The sequence below is a fragment of the Callorhinus ursinus genome, unplaced genomic scaffold (genome assembly GCF_003265705.2).
Source record: "Callorhinus ursinus isolate GAN/ISIS: 27379988/994484 unplaced genomic scaffold, GSC_fseal_2.0 scaffold14, whole genome shotgun sequence".
NCBI classification, from domain to species: domain Eukaryota; kingdom Metazoa; phylum Chordata; class Mammalia; order Carnivora; family Otariidae; genus Callorhinus; species Callorhinus ursinus.
This window is the reverse complement of record NW_027397076.1, coordinates 39,498,451-39,520,601: the sequence shown is the minus strand read 5'-3', so window position 1 is coordinate 39,520,601 and position 22,151 is coordinate 39,498,451. Positions and strand designations below refer to the sequence as shown.

General features: G+C 42.6%; 1 protein-coding gene and 1 pseudogene across 1 annotated transcript in view; one reads left to right on the top strand and one right to left on the bottom strand.

The window, feature by feature from the left end:
- Positions 1-22,151, top strand: part of RASSF3 (Ras association domain family member 3) — a 68,242-nt gene that overhangs the window by 5,757 nt on the left and 40,334 nt on the right. The window lies entirely within an intron of this gene.
- Positions 19,808-20,407, bottom strand: LOC112832265 (fatty acid-binding protein 5 pseudogene; annotated as a pseudogene).

Below are 22,151 nucleotides of genomic sequence, written 5' to 3'. Positions count from 1 at the left end.
CGTGGTCCCCAGCTCTTAGCCCTGAGCATCAGCTCTTGCCTCCCCCCGCCCCCCGCCCATAAGTAGCTGTCTTTTGATAAAGTTCCTGGTTTGAGGCTTGCTTTTCACTTCTGATTTGGCTCAAGACCATTATCTGGAAAGGGGGGGAGGTGTTCAGAAGCAATGGTGAAGTGACGGAGCAGGATGGGGATAGATGCATACGAAGGAGCTGCTGTTAGCTAAATTGGCCTGTTTGTATCCTTATCTCATTGAAGAACTCTGTACAGTGCCTAGGAAGAGGTTTAGTTCTAAGCAAGCATTAGCAATGTGACAAGGCCCTGCTTCTTGTTCATTCTCTGATACAACTTTTTATTTTTTTTTATTAAAGATTTTATTTATTTATTTGACAGAGACACAGCGAGAGCAGGAACACAAGCAGGGGGAGGAGTGGAAGAGGGAGAAGCAGGCTTCCCGCTGAGCAGGGAGCCCGATGTGGGGCTCGATCCCAGGACCCTGGGATCATGACCTGAGCCGAAGGCAGACGCTTAACAACTGAGCCACCCAGGCGCCCTGATACAACTTTTAAATAACTGCATGTGATGAGGACTGTAGTCATACTAGCCTCACTTCCTTTCAAGATCCATGATTCCCCATCTTAGAACCTTGGCCTGGGATTGCTGCCCTCCATTCTCCCTCCCATGTTAATTTACCTCTCCCCTCAGAGAAGTCTTCCTGAACCACCAGTCTGAAGTTGGTACCTGTACCCTCTTAAAGCCCTCTGTTCTTTCATAGCAAAAATTATAATATGTTATATTTAGTTTAATGAGGACAAAGACTGCCATGTTCATGGAGCACATAAAATAAATGCTCTGTTCTTAGTAGGTGCTCGAAGGAGTGAAAGCCTACTGATTTTGGATGGAAGTCGAAGTACTGGGTACTGGGAGTGTTCCTTGATACACAAATGTACACAGTTCTTCCCCCTCCCCCAATTAGACCATAAGCCTCCACGGTATCTTACACATTAGTAGTCATTTAAAAATAGATATTAGTGGGACGCCTGGGGGGCTCAGTCGTTAAGCGTCTGCCTTCGGCTCAGGTCATGATCCCAGGGTCCTGGGATCGAGCCCCGCATCGGGCTCCCTGCTCGGCGGGAAGCCTGCTTCTCCCTCTCCCACTCCCGCTGCTTGTGTTCCCTCTCTCGCTGTGTCTCTCTCTGTCAAATAAAATCTTTAAAAAAAATTAGATATTAGTAATAAGTGTTAATTACTAGTTTAGGTATAATTCACTTCATATATTTCCTCATTTTAAGAAAGCCTTTCTTTCATGATTCAATACTTTTATTCATTTGAGAGAGGGAGCATGAGAGAGAGAGCGAAAACATGAGAGGGGGGAGGGTCAGAGGGAGAAGCAGACTCCCTGCTGAGCAGGGAGCCCGATGTGGGACTCGATCGAGGGACTCCAGGATCATGACCTGAGCCAAAGGCAGTGGCTTAACCAACTGAGCCACACAGGCGCCCCTTGAATTTATTTTATAAACAATTTATTTTTGCTATGAAGGGAAAGAGCAGAAGGTTTTTTTAAAGCTTTATTTATTTATTTATTAGAGAATGTGGGTGTGCTCCTGCAGAGGGGAGGGGCAGAGGGAGAGGGAGAAGCTCCCCGCTGAGCAAGGAGCCCCCCGCTGAGCAAGGAGCCTGATGAGGGGCTCGATCCCAGGACCCTGATATCTTTTTTTTTTTAAAGATTTTATTTATTTATTTGACAGATAGCACAGGTAGGCAGAGAGGTAGGCAGAGGGAGAGGGAGAAGCAGGCTCTCCACTGAACAGGGAGCCCGATGCGGGGCTTAATCCCAGGACCCTGAGATCATGACCCGAGCCAAAGGCAGACACTTGACCGACTGAGCCACTCAGGTGCCTGGAGAGCAGAGGGTTTTAAGAGGGGAGAGGTGCCTACTTTGTTTTGTTTGTTTTATTTATTTTTTAAAAATATTTTTAATCTCTACACCCAACATGGGGCTTGAACTCAAAATCCCAAATCAAGAGTCACATGCTCCACCTACTGCCAGCCGGGCACCTCCATTTAATATTTTTTAAAAGCTTACCAAATAGAACATCTAATTTTTGTTTAAAGAGCTTGCTCCTTTAGCGCAAAGGAAACTCGTATGGTTGACAGTTTTTCGGGGAACCACCTCTGTTGTGTGGGGTGTGGTAAAGCTATACATCTGTTTAGATGGAAAGTTTACTGAGGTGTATCCCTGTAAAACAAGTCCCATTTTTCTGTTGACATCTGTTCAGAAACTCTAGATGTGTTCCACAGAAACCTCATCATCCTCAAGGATAATGTGATGCATTAAACAGAGTTAATATTAATACCACTAACCAGAGTTTAACCATTCTTTATGATGAGGTTAGTTTTCCAGGTTTTTCTTAATAGTTAGCTCTGGTTTGGCTCTCAGTGGCTAGTCAAATGGTTTTTGTTTACTTCTTAATTTTTTTTTTTAATAGAGAGGGCCAGAGATGCAGTAGGATGTCCAAGCCCATAAACAATGATTAAAATGGGATAGGCATGTAAAAATGTTACGAATAGAAGAGACCATCATCCTAGATTTATTTATTTTAGAGAGAGAGGGAGTGCACTTACAAGTGGGGGGAGGGCCAGAGGAAGAGAGTCTTCAAGCAGACTCCCTGCTGAGGATGTGACTTGATCTCATGACCCATGATAACATGACCTGAGCTGAAACCAAGTCGGATGCTTAACCGACTGTGCCACTCAGGCGCCCCTAGAAGTGACCATTATTCTAAAACTGGAATGGCCAGTATGGTAGCTACTGGCCACATGTTGAGCACTTGAAATGTGGCTGGCCTGAATTGAGAGGTGCTGTAGGTGTGAAATATGCACTGGATTTCCAAGACAAATGAAAGAGAATATAAAATATATCAGAGTGATTGTTTAATATTGCTTCATGTTGAAATGATGATATTTGGGATATGCTGAGTTAAATAATTTTTACCTGTTTTTTTTTTTTAACATGGCTACTGGAAAATTTAGAGCTATGTATGTGGCTCACATTCTGTTTTCTGCCGGACAATGCTGTTTGCTAAAGCAGAGCTAACTCTTGCCAGGGGTTTCGATCTCCCTCGTCTAGTGGCTGCAGATGGATGGATGGGTTGCCAGCCAGGCGTCCTGGGAAGATTTTTCTTCGTGAAGGGGAACTTGCCTTTTACTGTTGGGAATAGTTTTTCAGCCTGTCGTGGGTCATGCATACCAGCATTTTGAGGTTATGAAACTTGTGTGTGGGGAACGTCCCTTTTTTCTGACCTATGAGCTGATAGGATAAAACTGTCTTAATGGCATTTTAAACTGCAACTCTGCCTTAAGTTTACAGAGAATGGGGTTCATTATTTCATAGAGTATTAAAACAGCAAGAGTAATACATATTTTATGGACTGTAATTGCTAACTGCTGCTACATGATTCAGTCAGCTAAGAATAATTTACTAATTATATATTGCAGCACTCAGTTTTTTTTTTTTTTTTCTCCAGACGCTAAACAAAGTGAGATAATTGGAGGAGGAAGAAGGATGAATTTAGGAATTGGAGGCCAGAAGAATAGATTGAGAAGATCTGGATTTAAGAGGTTTAGAATGCAATCTGCAAAGTGTTTTTCATGAAGTTAATGTGGGTTAGACAATGTTTGTGTGTGTTAAGATTGTAAGGTAGTTTTCTAAATTCATTCCCGTGTTTACGGAATGTTCACAATGTGCTAGACTGGTGCTAGGGTTTCGGTGAAGAAAACAGAAACCTGCTCTTAGGTTTAGTTGGTAGTCTGAGGGTGCCTGGATGTCTCTGTCAGGGGAGCACGTGACTCTTGATCCTCTGGGTTGTAAGTTTGAGCCCCATATTGGGTATAGAGTTTACTTAAAAATAAAATCCTTAAAAAAAATTTAGGTGCCTGGGTGGCTCAGTCGGTTACGTGTCTGCCTTTGGCTCAGGTCATGATCCCAGGGTCCTGGGATCGAGCCCCGCACGGGCTCCCTGTTCAACAGGGAGTCTGCTTTTCTCTCTGCCACTGCCCCTCTCCCCTTTCCCCCCTCGCTTCCTCTCCCTTGCTCGCTCTCTCTCTTAAATAAATACAGTCTTTAAAAAAATTTTAGTTTGTAGTCTGTATAGATCATTTCTCATCCATGTGAAGAACAAGATCTTAGTCCAAAATTTGGCTCCCATCTTTGTTTTGTATGTCCTAAAAAGTAATTTTTCATAAACATGTCATTTTTACTGGAAGGATATTAAGGTTTTATAGGTAGCTGGAGCAATATGTTTTTGAAGTTTTTTTTTGATAATAAAGAGTACTCTAAAAATCGCATCATATAGTTTGGGGGAAAATGGTGCATTATCTTACTTTCCTAATCCAAATACTATTTTTCAGAATTGTTTTCCTAGTTTTGTCATTTGTCCTTTTTTAAAGTAATTTCTACCCCCAAGGTGGGGCTAGAACTCATGACTCCGAATTAGGCGTTTCATTATGAACTGAGCCAGCCAGGTGCCCCTCATTTGTCTTGTTACATACAATCATACTGATTTTTTTTTAAATCCCATTTAAAAAAATTGTGGTAAAATAACACCTAAAATTTGCCATCTCTACAGTTTTTGTTTACATAAACCATTTTTAAGTGTTCAGTGGTGTTAAGTATCTTTTCATTGCTATGTCTCCAGTTGCCAGAACTTTTTCATCTTGGAAACTGAAAGTGTCTCCATTAAGCTGCATGCACCCCTCCCCCTCCACATACTCTTGGCAGTCAGCGTTCTATTTTCTGTTTCTATGCATTTGACTATACATCTCATATAAGTGAAATCATGTAGTATTAGTATTTGTCTTTGTGTGACTGGCTTATTTCACTTAGCACAATGTCCTTAAGGTTCACCTGTGCTATAGCATTTGTTAGCATTTCCTTCCTTTAATGGAATATTCCGCTGTATGTATATACCACATTTTGCTTATCCATCCATCAGTCAGTGGGTATTTGGGGGCTACCACCTCCTGGCTATTGTGAGTAATGCTGCAGTGAACATGGGTATACAGATACCCCCTAGAGACCCTGCTTTCAGTTCTTGCAGGTATATACCCACAAGTGGCATTGCTGAACCATATGGTAATTATATTTTTAACTTTTTTAAGGAATTCTGATCTGACAAATTTGAATCTTGCTATTTAAACTTAGAATTAACGAGCTCTTGCTGAATGATTTCAGCTAGCACAGCTATCGTTTTCACGTCTGCCTTGTATTTTACTGAATAGGCATTATTTTCCAAATGTTGGAAAACTGGAATGTTTCTGATTTTTTTTTTCTTTTTTGGCTACCAAACATAACAGTGTAGTGAACATTTTGAGCGAGAAACCTTTTCCATATGGATTAAATTTCTAGGATAGATGTACAAAATGGAATTTTGCTTAGCAATGATGATGGTATGGCCGTTTTATACCTCTTAGTTATCCCCTTAGTTCTACTCATATCGCTAATTGAAGGCTGTATTTTTATTTTTTTTATTTTATTTTTTTTACAGATTTTTATTTATTTATTGAGAGAGAGAGAGAGAGAATGGCAGAGAGAGAGCATGAGAGGGAAGAAGGTCAGAGGGAGAGGCAGACTCCCCACCGAGCAGGGAGCCCGATGCGGGACTCGACCCCGGGACTCCAGGATCATGACCTGAGCCGAAGGCAGTCGCTTAACCGACTGAGCCACCCAGGCACCCATGAAGGCTGTATTTTTAACTAGTTTCCTTGTGCCCCTAGCTCCACTGGGTGTAGTCATTGAAATAGAGGGAAAACTGGGGCCCCTGGCTGGCTTAGTAGAGCATGCCACTTTTGATCTCAGTTTGTAAGTTCAAGCCTCACTTTGGGCCTGTTTACGTAAAAGAAAAAATAGAGGAAAAACTTTGTAAAGGCACCTCATTGTTATTTAGTTGCATTCCTTTAAACAGTAAATTCAGTATTTTTCTGTACTACTAAGTGGATCTTCCTCTTGGTGTGAGCATTGTTCATGGCCTTTGACCATTTGCGAGGTAGGCAGGAAATCTCCAGAGAGCCTGTTCTTGAGTCCTGTGCATATTTAGCTGGGTAGATGGTTCCCCTTTTTTTTGTGGTCAGCTAAACTTCAGGTTATTTTTGACTTCTTCTGTTTGTTACAAAGGGACATTACATATTCTGGCATTTTGAAATACTATAGAGTGTGCTCAGGCTGACATCACTGAAACTTGGAGCAAAAAAAAAAAAAAACAAACCAAAAAAAAAAAACCCCTACCCCACTTTACTCCTATAATTATGAAAGGAAAGGCATTACTAAGAAAGCATCAGTGTCCTCTGAATACACTGTGGAATACAGAGGGTGGGAGCTGGATGATGTGTCCTTTACTAACCATGTTAAAAAAAAAAAAAAAAGTGACCGAAAGTGCCTGTTTATCGTTGAATTTCAATAAATTTAGTGCCAGATTTCCAACCACCCTGGTAGAAGTCAGAAGAACCTAAGTTTTATAATTAGACCAGTTATTGAAAAAAGGATTGTAGGGGCGCCTAGGTGGCTCAGTTGGTTAAGTGACTGCCTTCAGCTCAGGTCATGATCTGGGGGTCCTGGGATCGAGTCCCATGTCCCTGCTCAGTGGGAAGCCTGCTTCTCCCTCTGCCTGCCATTCCCCCTGCTTGTGCTTGTGCTCTCTCTCTCTCTCTCTCTCTCAGAAATAAATAAAATCTTAAAAAAAAGGATTATAGGACGAACTACTAAAAACCCCACCTACCGAAAAGGAGTTTTATACTGTTTACTTATAAGCTTATTGTCTTTTGTTGAAACATTGCAATTAGATAGAGTCTGGCATCAATACTTTAAGTCTTGCCTGTGTCAAACATTTTCGCTTAATCTTTTATAATCTGATTATTATAATCCTGGGTTGCCCTCATTTAATTTTTTTCTTGTTCAGAATATTTTAATTAAGTGAATCTTGTAAAGAGATGTAAGGAATTATTTCTGACTTTAGATAGATCATGAACCTTCCTTAATCCTCGTTCTTAGACAAACAAGTTTACTCTAAAAGTTTCCTATAAATACTTGTTTCGAGGAATCCTTCTTGTTATTTTGCCAGTGAAGTCATAGAAATTCATGTGTGTCTGATTACAGTTCTCAAACAGCAAACCAAAAACTGAAAAACTTGTATGAAAATAGAAAACAAAATAGCTGCATGCATTACATAGGAGGAAAAAAAATACCAATACTAAAAATGAAGTTTAGCGTTCCACAGTGTTGTACAGTTTGTGGAGCTTTCCAAGGGACTTAAAATGCAGTTGATTTCTTTGGACTCTAATTTCAGTGGAATTTGGTGAAGAGAAATTAAACCAGCAGAAGTTTTATTGGTTTAGACCTTCAGCAGATTGCAAGTTTTAATGGCATCGCAGAGGTGAATTCAGGGATATTTGACTGGAGTTGGTCATTTCCCAGCTATGGGAGAATGTAAATATTATGTAGGTGGTTTAAAGAAACAATAATATTACTTTTGTCCATTTAAGGTCTGTTTCTGTTTGTTTAGACAGGCTTGTGGGTCGCTTTTTCTTGCCAGTTTTCCTTTGTGGGGAGTTTACTGCCCTTTCAGATCTCTCTGAAATTTGCAAATTGCTTTCTCTGCTGACTGGTGTTGGCCACTCGGTGCAGTTGGTGGGAAGGACTGTGGTGGTGGGCCTGCTGCTGTGCGAGCTGGGGTCCTGTGGGCTCTGCTAGAGGAAATGCATCCTATGAACTGTACCCAAAGCATAATTATTCCTGCCAGTTGGTGCAGAGGATTAGAGGGAGCTCTTCCAGGGGAAAGTAGTACCTTTCAAGAAGACAAACATAGGGGCGCCCGGGTGGCTCAGTCGTTAAGCCTCGGCCTTCGGCTCAGGTTATGATCCCAGGGTCCTGGGATTGAGACCCGCATCGGGCTCCTTGCCCAGCGGGGAGCCTGCTTCTCCCTCTCCCGCTCCCCCTGCTTGTGTTCCCTCTCTCACTGTGTCTCTCTCTGTCAAATAAATAAAATCCTTTAAAAAAACAAAAACAAAAAGGGAAACGTAGCACCAGTGTCAGCAAGTCAGCTTTAAAATTAATTCTTGCTGGAGGTAGTTCTGTGCAGTTTTATTATTAATTTATTTATGACTGTGCAGTTTTTTTTCCATTTTTTATTTTATCTTTTAAGATTTATTTATTTGACAGGGAGAGAGACAGCGAGAGAGGGAACAGAAGCAGGGGGAGTGGGAGAGGGAGAAGCAGGCTTCCTGCTGAGCAGGGAGCCCGATGCGGGGCTCAATCCCAGGACCCTGGGATCATGACCTGAGCCCAAGGCAGACGCTTAACTGACTGAGCCTCCCAGGCGCCCCGACTGTGCAGTTTTAATTAACAATGGATCTTGATCTTTTGAGGTGAGGGCTATTTAAAAAAAAAAAAAAGGGAACTGGATTTTGTTATGGGCCAAGAAGGGGTGTGTTCTTGACTGCTGACAGGCAGCTCTGTAAGGCAGCCTGGGTTTAAATCCAGGCTAGCCAGCCGGCGTTTTGGACAAGGCCTTGCACCTCTTCAAGCCTCAATCTGTAAAGTAGCACCATGCCTGGCACATAATCTGTAATAAATATTAGCAATTAAAAAAAACTAGCTATTTATTTTTAAAAGGTTCTTCCATATACGGTCATGCACTTCATTTGAGTTTTGGGCTGAGTGGAGAACTGACCATGGATGGGAGATTCGACACTAAAGAATGAAAGTGGCAGGAAATTGGGTGTGTCTCTGGTTTTATTGACCAAAATGAACTGGGAATCTCATTGTCCTTGATCAGGAAGAAGCTTCAGTCATTCTTGGAGGCTTATTATTATTATTATTATTTTTTTTAAGCCACTTTCAGTCTCACTGTAGTTGCTTTGTTTTCTGGTAAAGGGGTTGTTGTCTCCTGACCAAGCCGGAGGCCACCTATCAAAGTCTTCACCAACTTGTTTTCCCTTAAAGCCAGCCACCCCGGTGGAAAGAGGATGATCAGGCCTGTGAAAATGTGATTCTTTGGCTTAAGGGTTTATGTATAGGTTACTGAAGGGTTTTTTTTCTCCTTCTTTGTCTTTCAACTTCCCCTGTTCTCCCTCTCTTACCTGCCTCTGGCCGCAGAGTTCTCCTCAAGGCTGCCGGCTTGACCTGGTGACAGATTTTGCTTCTTCCTGAGGGCTTTCCTTTTTCCTCCAGGAGGTGTCAATCACCTTGCGCTCATTGTTTAGGGACTTAGTCACCGTTTTGTTTCTGGTTTTCATGAGCTCAAATCCAGTGAGGTAACGGAGGGGAACTGTGTCACTCTCTGCAGAGGCAAAGCTGCGACTGTCATTCGAATCCCACCTCCACGCGTTGTGGCTGTGTTCCCAGCTGCGCTGCACCCCCCCCCCGCCCCGGGCTCCCACCCACAGTGTGTCAGCATTGCTGCACATGGCTGCGGTTCAGAAACAAGCCTGCTGGTGAGCCGTTGGAACACAGGCATCAAAGATGCTCAGCGAGTCAGTCGCATGATCTGTTCGGCGAACTCTTCAGAGTTCATGTATGCTCCATAAAACTGGTGTGAGTGGTGGAATCTGGTGGGGAAACCTCTTCCTTTGGACCACGTGAGCCTCTTGGGGTTTGTTATTCCCTCTCCGTCCCCAGTCGCCCCTTACTTTGGTTGTGTTTCTTACAGTAAATTGGTTTTCTAAAGCTGGCTTTATATTCTTAATGCCACTGTGAATATTTTTAATCACTTGAATTGTAAATTAGCTGAACTGTAAATTTTACTGATCTGCTCCTATGTAAATATTATCACTTATTTGCATAAAAAACTTGGGACATTAACTAGCGTGTGAGTACGTGCTCATTAAAGGTTTACTATTCTAGTAGTATTAGCATTATTAAAAACAACTTGCTAGGAGCTTTTACTAAGAAAGTGTGATTTGGTAGAAGAATCTAGGGATCTAGAATTGGGAAATCATCTTGGTTTTGAAACTCTGGGAGCTTTGAACAGGTTCCTTAACTTCTTGATTATCAGCTTGTTAATTTTTTTTTAAATATTTTTATTTAAAAGAGAATGATAGAGCACTCGCTAGAGAACATGAGCTGGGGGAGAGGCAGATGGAGAGGGGCAGAGGCAGACTCCCTGCTGAGTGGGAAGTCCAACTCAGACTCCCCCATGAGCAGGAATGTGGGGCTGGATCCCAGGACCCTGGGATCATGACTTGACATTTAACATACTGAGCCACCCAGGCGCCCTCAGCTTGTTAATTAAAACAGTTAATATAGAGGGGTTAAGTAAGATAATGTGTGTGGAAAGTATTCCCAGGTTATAAATTGTTACATAATTGCAAATATGACTGCATCACCAGTGTGTTTAAAGACTATAAAATTGTTTTCTTAATATTATAAATTGATTTTAAATTCTCAACCTATGGTAGTATTGGAGGTGACACTTGATAAATAGTTATTGAAAAATAAATTTATCCCCCATCTCACTCATGTATGTCTATTTTTAATCTGCAAGGTAGGGATTTGGTTTTTTTGCTTTGCTTTGTTTTTTTTTAGGTTTCATTTATTTTATTAGAGAGGGAGAAAGCACAAGCAGGGGGAGTGGCAGGCAGAGCAGGCAGAGAGAGAAGCAGCCTCTTGGGATCATGACCTGAGCCGAAGGCAGAGGCCTAACTGACTGAGCCACCCAGGCATCCCAGCAAGGTAGTGATTTGTATTTGGGGACCTGAACATTTTACATCTAAGCAGCAAGTTTAGACTAACCTTATGAATGAATTGTATGAAGCACTCTGATGCTTTGGAGAAAGATGATATTCTAGCTCATTATTGAATGATTGAATGAATGCACTGGGGGCTTTGAGTAAATTTAGTTCTGAGCCTTCCAGATTATCCTGTGAGCTTCATGAGGGCAGACATGTCTGTCTTGTTCACCACTATATGTTCATTGTTAGTGTGGTACTTGTCACAGGGCACAGAATGAGGTCTGTTACTTTTTTTTTTTTTTTTTTTTAAGATTTTAAGTAATTTCTACACCCAGCGTGGGACTTGAACTCACAACCCCAAGGTCAAGAGTCACATGCTCTGCCAACTGAGCCTGCCAGGTGCCCCTGGTATTTAGTTAGTTAGTTAGTTAGTTAGTCAGTCAGTCAGTTAGTTAGTTAGTTAGTTGTTAGTAGGTTCCACACTTAATGTGGAACTCCAACTCATGACCCTGAGATCAAGGGTCACATGCTCCACTGAGCCAGCCAGGTGCCCTGTCTTTATTTGTTAATTGACTACCTGGTTTTCATTTGATCAGATTTGTGTCAGAATCATAAGCAAAAGAAGTTGGGTGAAGGCAGTGAAACATGTTTCTTTCAGGGGGAATAATGATAAAACAATGGTAATAAATTCTGTATCATATGGAAGTGAGACATTTAGGTGAAATGGAAAATCTCTTGGGCTAGGGACGTGGAGACCTGGGTCCTAGGCCTGTACTTTGTTCCTAAGAGCTAACTTTGGAAGTTAATGATTAATTGATTCTAGATCTGAATTTCTGATTGGAGGGAAGGTAAGTCTTAAAAGTGATAAAAGTCTTGAAAAGGATTATGTGACATGTATTGAAATGCCAAACGAATGAGTTTGGAAACAGCTGTATTAGGTCATATCTGGTTGGGTGGGGTTGAACTTAAGTGAATTGGTTAGTCATTGGTGTTTGAGAAATGAGTAGAATATGTAGAATTCTTTTTTTTTTTTTTTAAGGTTTCATTAGTTGAGAGAGAGATCTGGGGAGAGGGAGAAGCAGGCTCCCCACTGAGCAGGGAACCTGATGCGGGGCTTGATCCCAGGACCCTGGGATCATAACCTGAGCCGAAGGCAGACACTTAACCAACTGAGCCACCCAGGGACCCTGTAGAATTATTTCTTTTCCTAAAGAGGGAATGTTTTGGGAAAGAAATCAAGGGGGTCCTGGGTGGTTTATGGAACTCATCCCTATATAGTGCCAATAAGAATGGGTTTTGTGCAAGCCATAGGGAACATTTAATTGTTTTGAACTTCTGTATTGCAGGATTTAGAAACATAGTGTCAAGAACTATTTAAAAAAGAGCCAACCAGCAGTGCCACATTCCTCGAGAACAGGGCAGGATGAATGTGAGAGTCTGGCGCTTATGCTGTACTTCCTGAAGGATGAGTGCTTGTGGGCAGGTGTGCATTCCCATTTGGGAGTGAGGAAGCGTATTCATTTCCTGTGGAAGATTAAATTTTGCCTTTTGTTTCCAGTGTCTCTTTTATTCCAGTTGGGTCTGCATTTACTGTTGCCAGGTAAATGTTCCAAATAGATTTTTTTTTAGCAAGTTAAATTCTATTATAAAATATCAGTCTATTGTCTAACTCAATATATCCAAACGTGAGGCTTCCAGAGGCTTCTATCCCTTTGCCCACACCCTGTGTAGAGTGCCTTACTCAGCCTCTCCATTCACTAATCCGTGGCTGTCCAGTTCAAGGCTCATTTCTTACAATGTCTTGTCCTCTGATTGCTACAGGTATATTTAAGTATTGCCCTCTGACAAGAATAAAAGCTCTTGAGGGCTAGGGGTCTTTGCTTTCTAGAATCCACATTGAATGATCTGTGAGTGTGATGATTAACTTTATTCATTATTGAGACATTGTCTTTCCTGAGAAGCATTATCTTATTATTACTGTTTTTAAGGATTTTATTTATTTGACAGAGAGAGACATAGCGAGAGAGGGAACACAAGCAGGGGGAGAGGGAGAGGGAGAAGGAGAAGCAGGCTTCCCGGCCGAGCAGGGAGCCCAGTGCGGGGCTCGATCCCAGGACCCCGAGATCATGACCTGAGCCGAAGGCAGACGTTTAATGATTGAGCCACCCAGGCGCCCAAGAAGAGTTATTTTTAATCTGAGCAGTTTATTTAGAACTTTCATCTGTTTCTGATGTCATACAGACTTAAGGAGATACTTCAGCAAGACCCTATAGGGAAAGATATTTCTTTAAAATTGGACTTTTAAACATTTGAGGGATTACTGAAAATTTAGAAAGACAACTATCTCTAAAGGTATGGACTGGGTGGAATGGTTCCTTTTAATGGGAAGAGTCTTAGGTTTTCTGCTATTAGCTAGAAGGAACATGCTTAAATGCATAACTATAGGAAGTTTTGTTTTTAGTCATGGAAATCACAAAAAATTATTTTTCTAGTGACTCCTGTTCTTTTCGTTAAGTACATCCTAGCGTCCCTGAAATTCTGTGGTGCGCTCTAGATTTGGAAAATGTGTGATGTGACAATACGGATGGCAGATTCTGTAGCTGCTCCCATTTTGTGTTCATTTTAATTTGAAATGTTGGCTGCAGAAAAGGAGTATTGTGTCAGAATCGTTTATGTGAATCAAAATGGTGCACTGGCATTTTGTGGCAAGTAGAGTACCAAGACTCCAGACCCTTCATGTTAACAGTTATTAAGCATTATTTGAAGTATCTCTGAGTTTACATATAGGCATTGCATTCGTTTAGGCACTGATGGATTTTAACAGTTTCAGTGATCAAAAGGGGGAATGTGGGCTGAACTATAAAGTAATAGATTCCCCCAGCTGTGTAATTGATGTCATCAAAAAAGGTAGACACATAAAGTTAAAATTGCTTCAAAATACTGACCTGTTCTTTGTGGCTATTAGGACTTGCAGGAATGAGTTCTAGCCCGGCCTCAGTGGCTGTCCGGTGATTGAGGTGGAATGGAGGCAGTGAGAGTGGGGATGAAGTGGAAGAGGGGCCAGATTGAAGATACTGGGGAACTGGAGGGATTTGGTAACTCTGGATGTGGGTATTGGGGTGGTGAGAAGGACAAGGATGAGTTGTGGGTTTCTTGGCTTGGGTGACTCAGGAGGTGATGTGGTCACTTGTCAAGAAAGGGAATATAGAAGAAAAATGAGATTTGGGAGAGAGGGTAAGTTCAGACAACCTGTTGACTCCAGGCAGTCAATAAATAATGGATGAATGAATCGGGGTAAAGTTTTTTTGAGCTGTCTGTAGGGCATCAGAGTTTCCCAGGCTTGTCCATAAGATAGAGGAGGTATACCTGATCTGGGGAGAGAGCTTTGGGATTTGTTGAAGCCATGGGAGGAGGAGGAGGACCCAGGCAAGGAGGACACAGTGGCATTTAAATGGTAAGTCCAGAAGAAGGGTGTGTCCCCAGAGAGCAAGTGAGGGGCTAGAGAGGTGAGAAGAAAGCCAGGGGAGTGGTGTCCTGGGAGCCCAGGGAGGAGCCAGCCTCAGGAACAGGGGCTTGGTGAGTAGGGCAAGTGTCGCACACAGAAAAGCCAGGGAGCCAGGGACTGAAGTTGAGCCAGTAGGAGTCTCTGGAGACCTTGAGGAGCTCCTCTTCAGTGACCTGGAGGGGCAGTCCGACTGCAGAGGGAGGAAGAGTGAATAGCTGTGGAGGAGACAGGAAAGTGAGTGCAGGCTGCTCTCCAAGGTTTGGCTGGAAAGGACTGTGCCCTAAAATGAGGCCATGGGCATGTTGTCATCATTTTTATTTTTTTAAAGATTTTATTTATTTGACGGGGAGAGAGAGAGAGAGAGATAGCGAGAGACGGAACACAGCAGGGGGAGTGGGAAAGGGAGAAGCAGGCTTCCCGCGGAGCAGGGAACCCGATGTGGAGCCCGATGTGGGGCTCGATCCCAGGACCCCGGGATCATGACCGGAGCCGAAGGCAGACGCTTAATGGACTGAGCCACCCAGGCGCCCCTGTCATCATTTTAAAATGAGACACCTGAGTAGAAAGAAAGTGGATGGGGATTAGAGGATATAGGTGAAGGACAAGGGTTCCTCCAAGGAGATGGCTGTCTTGGCTGCCAAAGGGATGGTGTTTGGACCGGAAGTGGGGGAGGACTGCTTAGAAAGATGGCCCCTCTCGGAGAAGAGGGGAGGGGTTGAGTCTGGAAAACATGTACCTGATCTAGGTGGTGGGGACTGGCAGCTTGAGTCGTGGCAGATGCGCACTGATCGAGCAGGTGGGTATGCGCGTGCGCCGTGCGGGTGTGTGGAGAGAAAGCCAGAGGCACGGAGACAGAAAAATAAACTAGCAGGAGAGTGGCGGGTCTGGTGGGTCTGGAGGGCAAGGTGACGTTGTGGGTGGAGCAGATGGGGAAGGACACACCTGTGGGTGTGGTGAAGGGCTGGGAAAGGAAGCAGGCTCTCAAAGGGCCTTCCTTGCCCGGCTTATGGGTAAGGGGAGCCATGCAAGGAGAAGTAATGAGGTCAGATCGATGATTTTGCCGCGGATAGTAGTTTACGGCAGAGTTTGGGCAGAGACAGGGATATTGTTTGGGAGGCTATTGAAGTAACCTGGGTGAAGGTCATTCGGGCTTGAAATGGGGCAGTTGAGGTGGGAGAGGCGAGGATTCCTGAAGTTGACTTCAGGTTAGATGGGCATCTGTTTGACCAGGTGGGGAGAGAGGGGAGGAAATAGGTATGTGTATGGGGTGGCTGAGGACGGTACTGCCCTTGTGGAACTAGGAGGAAGATAAGCCAGTCTAGCGACGTGGCACAGTTCAATTTCAGGCACATTTCAGAACATTTGTTTGTGTAGCATCTAGTTGGCAACTAGAATGAGGGGTCTGAAGCTCAGGAAAGAGATCTCTGCAAGAGACCGATTTGGAAGCATGAGATCATCATCCTTGATTTGGAAATGGTTAAAATTTATTTGAAGGAACAAGAGAAAAATAAATACTGATGTGGATATGGACTATAAAAAGTCAACTTTTCAGACCATTTCAGTATATTATTAACTTTCTTAGAATAAAGTCTTTGATGACCAGAATGTGGATGGGCCCCCTAAATAGCTCAAAAATTAATGACAAAAAGGTGTTAGGAAATAAATTGAAAGTTTCGATATAAATGTTTTTATCTTGATAGTTTTTTTTCCTATTAGGTTGAAATCTCTTTTTTAATCCTTGTTTATTTTTGATAAGAGATTTGAGAAAACTGATGGGAACTAGCTGGTTGTACTTTTGACATGTCTTTGAAGATGAAATATACTCTCTTGAGTGTGCCATCATGGCATTTTACTCCCCAGGTTTGGCACCAGTGGATACCTAATAATTAGATATTCTAATGCAGTGTCCAGGGATGGATTTAAAAAACAAAACAAAACACTAAAGTGGTTTTCAGGAAATAGGCTGATTACAATTTATATTTAGCTAAATACTTGTTTGTAAAGCCTTACTTTGGATCTGCCATAAAATACACATGTTTCTGTTTTCCTTCCCAAAATGTAGGAGCAAGTAATACTGCTAATCTGTGGAAATGTTAACTAAACAGAAGTTAAGTCTTTATTTTTTAAAGTTTTATTTATTTTCTATTTATATATTTTTAAAAGATTTTATTTACTTATTTGACAGAGAGAGACAGTGAGAGAGGGAACACAAGCAGGGGGAGTGGGAGAGAGGGAGAAGCAGGCTTCTTGCCAAACAGGGAGCCCGATGCGGGGCTGGATCCCAGGACCCGGGATCATGACCTGAGCTGAAGGCAGACGCTTAACGACTGAGCCACCCAGGCGCCCTTAAGTTTTATTTTTATTTACGTAATCTGTATACCCAGCATGGGGCTCAAAGCCATGACCTGGAAATCAAGAGTCTCCATCTCTTACAACTGAGGCAGCCAGGCATCCCCCCCCCCCCGGGCGGGGGGGAAGTAAAATCTTTAGATCCTTTGGAAGTTGCAGCAGTGTGGTGGGTGCTTTAGAATCTGTATAGAGCTATGGGTGGTTCAGGTTCTCCCTTAACCCCCTGCCTCTGTTCTGAACTGCCTGCACTACATGTTGATGTAGTGCTGTAGAAGAGTCCTGCTTTTATGGTATCAACATTTATTTTTTCAAAGATTGTATTTATTGAGAGAAAGAGAGAGCATGCACACGTGAACGGGGGAAGGGGCAGAGGGAGAGGGAGAGAGAGAATCCCAAGCAAGCTCCGTACTGAGTGCTGAGCCTCATAGGTATACAGTAGTTCACAATACAGTGATTATGTAAAAGTAGTGTGAATGCCTTTATAGCTGACCATCCAACTTTATTTATTTTTAAGATTTTATTTGAGAGACTGTGAGTGGGCGTGCGCGCGCCTGCACATGTATAGGGGGAGGGACAGAGGAAGAGGGAGAGAGAAAATCCCAAGCGGACTCTGCACTGAGTGCCCAGACAGTCTCAGGGCTCAGTCTCACCACACCGAGATCATGACCTGAGCCGAAACCAAGAGTCGGACACTTGGGGGCACCTGGGTGGCTCAGTTGTTAAGCGTCTGCCTTCGGCTCAGGTCATGATCCCAGGGTCCTGGGATCGAGCCCCATGTCATGTCCGGCTCTCTGCTCCACGGGAAGCCTGCTTCTCCCTCTCCCACTCCCCCTGCTTGTGTTCCCTCTCTCGCTGTGTCTCTCTCTGTCAAATAAATAAATAAAATCTTAAAAAAAAAAAAAAAAGTCGGACACTTGACCAACTGAGCCACCCAGGTGCCCCTGACTATCCAACTTTAAAAGATAACACTTTGTGGATGTAGTTGAAGCTCCTGGGTCTTCCTGGTCCCATTTTCTCTCCCGTTCCCTATCTCTCCAGTTTTTTTTTTAAGATTTTATTTATTTATTTATTAGAAAATGAGAGAGAGAGAGAGAGAGAGAGAAACAGCATGAGAAGGGAGAGGGTCAGAGGGAGAAGCAGGCTCCCCGCCGAGCCGGGAGCCTGATGCGCGACTCGATCCCAGGACTTCGGGATCATGACCTGAGCCGAAGGCAGCTGCTTAACCAACTGAGCCACCCAGGCACCTCCAGTTCTTTTTTTTATCATTGCCATCCATGTATTTAATACTTTTTACTACAGGTGTCAATGTAAATATTAATCATCAATAGTTAGTGTTACTTTACATGTTTTTTTAAAACTTGCGGGTGTGGTGTCATTGCATATTTTCTTCTGTAGTTCGCTTCTATTCAACTTTGTTGAGATTCTTGCTACTCCAGTTCATTCTTTAAGTGCTGAACACTTAAGTGTGTCCATTTTATGTTGTTGGACATTTTGTATTTCCTCCCATTTTTCCCTATTACAAATGACATTGCAGTACACTTCTTTTACATGTCTCCTTTCATGTGTGTGTGAGACTTTCTGTAGGTTGTAATCCCAGGAATGGAATTGCTTAGTCATAGAGAAGGGAATGTGTATCTTCATGTTGGTTGGGCAGGTTCTTCAGTTCCATCTTTGAATTGGACAGCTTGAGGATTTATTTATTTTTTTAAAAGATTTTATTTATTTATTTGACAGAGAGAGACAATTGAGAGAGGGAACACAAGCAGGGGAGAGTGGGAGAGGGAGAAGCAGGCTTCCCGCTGAGCAGGGAGCCCGATGCGGGACTCGATCCCAGGACCCTGAGACCATGACCTGAGCCGAAGGCAGACGCTTAACGACTGAGCCACCCAGGCGCCCGAGGACTTAATTTTTAACTTGTATGTTAGTATTTTCTTGAAACCGTAATGGACCTATGGAAATGTGTGGTTTGGGGAAAATTTGGAATACAGAATAGGTCATATTTATTATGTGTTAGATTTATAACTTTAGTGATGTGTACAGTTCCATTTAAATGATACGGTTTTATATTTTCACCTCGGATCACAATGAAAGCCTATAAAAAAAGAAATCACTAAAGTGTATTTCTTTGGTTATCTGTGCTCACCTGAAGTTACACAGTGTGGCTTGGTTGGGGGGGGTGGTTAAACATTTTTATTGAGGTATAATTGACCTGTGTTAGTTTCAGGCGTACAACATAATGATTCAGTATCTGTATATGTTCCAAAATGATCATCAAATCACCTTGTTACAGAATTTTTTTTCTTGTCATGAGAACGTAAGGGCTTAAAAGTACCTTAACTGCTAACTCTCTGAGCTACTTTCAAATACGTGCCACAGTGTTAGTAATTTTGGCCCAGTACTGCACTGAAAATCTCTTCTATCTCAGTCCTCATTCTATCTCAGAGTGATCAAGCAGAATGGAATGAATGAAGAATGGCATAAATCCTGATGGGGATCTTTTTGAAGTCACCTGGCATGCTCCCTTTGGGTGAAAGAGGGTTCTGTTTTCTTAACATGGTCTTCCTCAAGCTGCCTAGGTTTAGTTTGTGGTTTCCAAGAGACTTGTTGGACTGGCTTTAGGCTGATACTAATCAGTTTCTTCATATTTCCTCCACGACTTTTTTTAAATTAAATTAAAAAATTTTTTTAAGACAAGTTGGTGGGGAGGGACAGGTGGAGAGGGAGAGAGAATCCCAAGCACGGATTCCCAAGCAGGAGCCAGACAAGGGGCTTGATTTCACAACCCTGAGATCATGACCTGAGCTGAAATCAGGAGTTGGACACAAGCGACTGAGCCACCCAGGCGCCCCTCCCCCCAGGGCCTCGATCCCAGGACCCTGGGACCATGACCTGAGCTGAAGGCAGACGCTTAACGACTGAGCCACCCAGGCGCCCTCCCCCATGGCTTTTTAAAGAACTTCTGTACAGCGCTCTTTTCAGTCAGATCCAAAAACCATTTGCTATTATGGTTTAGTTGTTTCTATTTCCTTCTGGCAGGACTCAGTAAGAGAACTACTTCTCATGGACCTTGGCTCCAAGTTTTGCCATGTGTCATGTCCTTAGTGGAAGTAGGAGGAAGATAAGCAGGTAAGAGAGGAACAGTGTCGTCTGTCTCTCTGACAGATAAATTCTTTAAAAAAGTTTTTTTTCTTTTTTTTGCGCATAGCACAAATTTACTAACCAAAGGAATGATCCTAATTAAATCAACACTTTGAAATAGATGCATGTAAAATGTTTGTGATAAAGATAATTGAACACAGTAATGAAAAAAAAAAGCAGTATGGAGATTTGCTCATTGAACTGAGCTTGTTCATCCTCACAGCTAATTCCTGTCCACAATGATGATGGAATTTTTGCTCTACTTTTTCATAGACCCGAGTACAGGTGACATTCATGACACATTCCACCACTAACTTCCCATTTTCCAATTTTCTTGTGATTGTGCTTTCCTTCCCATCCCATTCCTGATGTTGATCCAACGCGCCGTCTGTGAAGTTGCAGACTTGAGTTTTTCTGCCATCAGCTGTAGTTTCTTCAAACTTCTCTCCAAGGTTACACGACAGCTGTGTTGTTTTTGAAGTGCTCTCAGTTTTTATGGTGAGGTTTTTGCCGTCAGCAGAGATGGTACAATCTGGTTTGGCCATTGCACCCACTTTTCGCAGAGCCGTTCCCACTCCTACCTCCTCCATGTATTCGTCAAAGCCTTTGCTTTCCACTAAGCGCCATCTTCTACCAGCTGCTGAGTGGTGGCCATGGTGGGCGCGGCCGGCGGGCCTAGCGAGCAGAGCAGAGTGGGGCGTCGGAGTGTGGCTTCCCGCCGGCGCCCGTGGCTGCTTTATCTAAAAAAATTTCTTTGTTTATCTACAACATGACTTGATATCCACAGTGAACTGATTATTACAGTCAAGCTAATTAACATGTCATTTCCTCATGACTATTCTTTTTGTAATGAGAGCAACCTGAAATCTGTTGTAGCATATTTCCTGTTTAGTACGATATTAACTATAGTTATGCCTGTACATTCGCTCTCTAGACGTAACTCATTCTACAGAACTGAAACTTTGTACCCTTTGACCAACAAACATTAGCTTGTTAAAGTATTCAATACACAGATATTTACAAAAATTTTTAACTGGAAAAGATTTTTAAAACTGCATGTATAGTTTAAATACAAGAATAGAAAACCCCCTCAAAGGATTTATCTCTTTGGGTGATAGGATAATCTCATTTGACTTCTGTGTTTTTTTTTCCTCCTGTAATTGTCATTTTTCTTTAGTAATAGAAAAAAATTTGCATATGATTTTATTCTGGTGTCTGTGGGTAAAAACACCCAGAGGTTCCTGGCAGGTTAATCCTAAAAAGGACAATTTGATTTTTCACTTTATCTTAGAGTTTCATTTGTTCCCCTTGATTGACTAATTATTTAAATAAAGTTAAGATTCACTGTGGCATGCATACAGTTGTGTCCAAAATACTCTTTTTTACAGTGGCAATTTCCTAAGGGTATCCTTCAAATTGCATATATTTGTTAATCTTATTGTGGTATTTTGTTTTTCTTAACTGTAGTTTCCTGTTCTTTGGATTTTTTGCATGTCGACATTACTGAAAATAAATATTTTGCTTTGCAGGGTTAGTAAGCCAGACAGAGTGGTGTTGCTAATTCAAGGAAATAGCCTAAGCCATCATCAGTTAAAATTGCATAAAAAGCCAGGTGTACCTTGATTAGAGGTTTTTTTTTTTTTATGTTAATCACCATACATTACATCATTAGTTTTTGGGATTAGAGGTTTCTAAGGTAGAAAGCCAGGAATATTCTATTCTTTTTTTTAAATTTTATTTATTTTTGAGAGAGAGAATGAGAGGGGGTTGGGTGAGAGGGAGAAGCAGACTCCCCGCTGAGCAGGGAGCCCGATGGGGGACTCGATCCCGGGACTCCAGGATCATGACCTGAGCCGAAGGCAGTCACTTAACCGACTAAGCCACCCAGGTGCCCCAAGCCAGGAATATTCTAAATTCCTGGTGCCCGTGCTGTTAAAACTGTTCCTGCAGTGAAGGTTGGGAGAGCGAAAGAGTCCATGGGTGGGTTAGGAGGAGTGAGGGCCAGCAAACCACACCTGCAGTGCCCACAGCGGGAGCTTACACTTCTCAGCAGTGTTGTGTGTTCTCTTAGCAAATGGTTTAAGTAAGCCCACCTCAGGTATATATGCCATATTGATCCCGATGACCTTCGGTGCACCTCGGCGTGCCCGGAGGTTTGTATGGACCCCCCGGTATGAGAAGCATGGCCTAGACAGCTTGGGTTTTTTCTTAAGGAATCAGGTGGGAATTGTTGATGGTTTGCATGCTTTGAGGGAGCTTCTAGGTTTATTCTACTAATATCAAATGCCTGGTGGGCTGAGAATTTTTGAGGATTGGGCTGAAAGAGATTGAAGGAAATGGACATGGACAGAGAATTATGGCAAACCCATAAAGTGATGAGTATGTGCTATATGGACCAGTCGGTACTGTATTAAGTGCTTTATTACATTACCTCAGTTGAT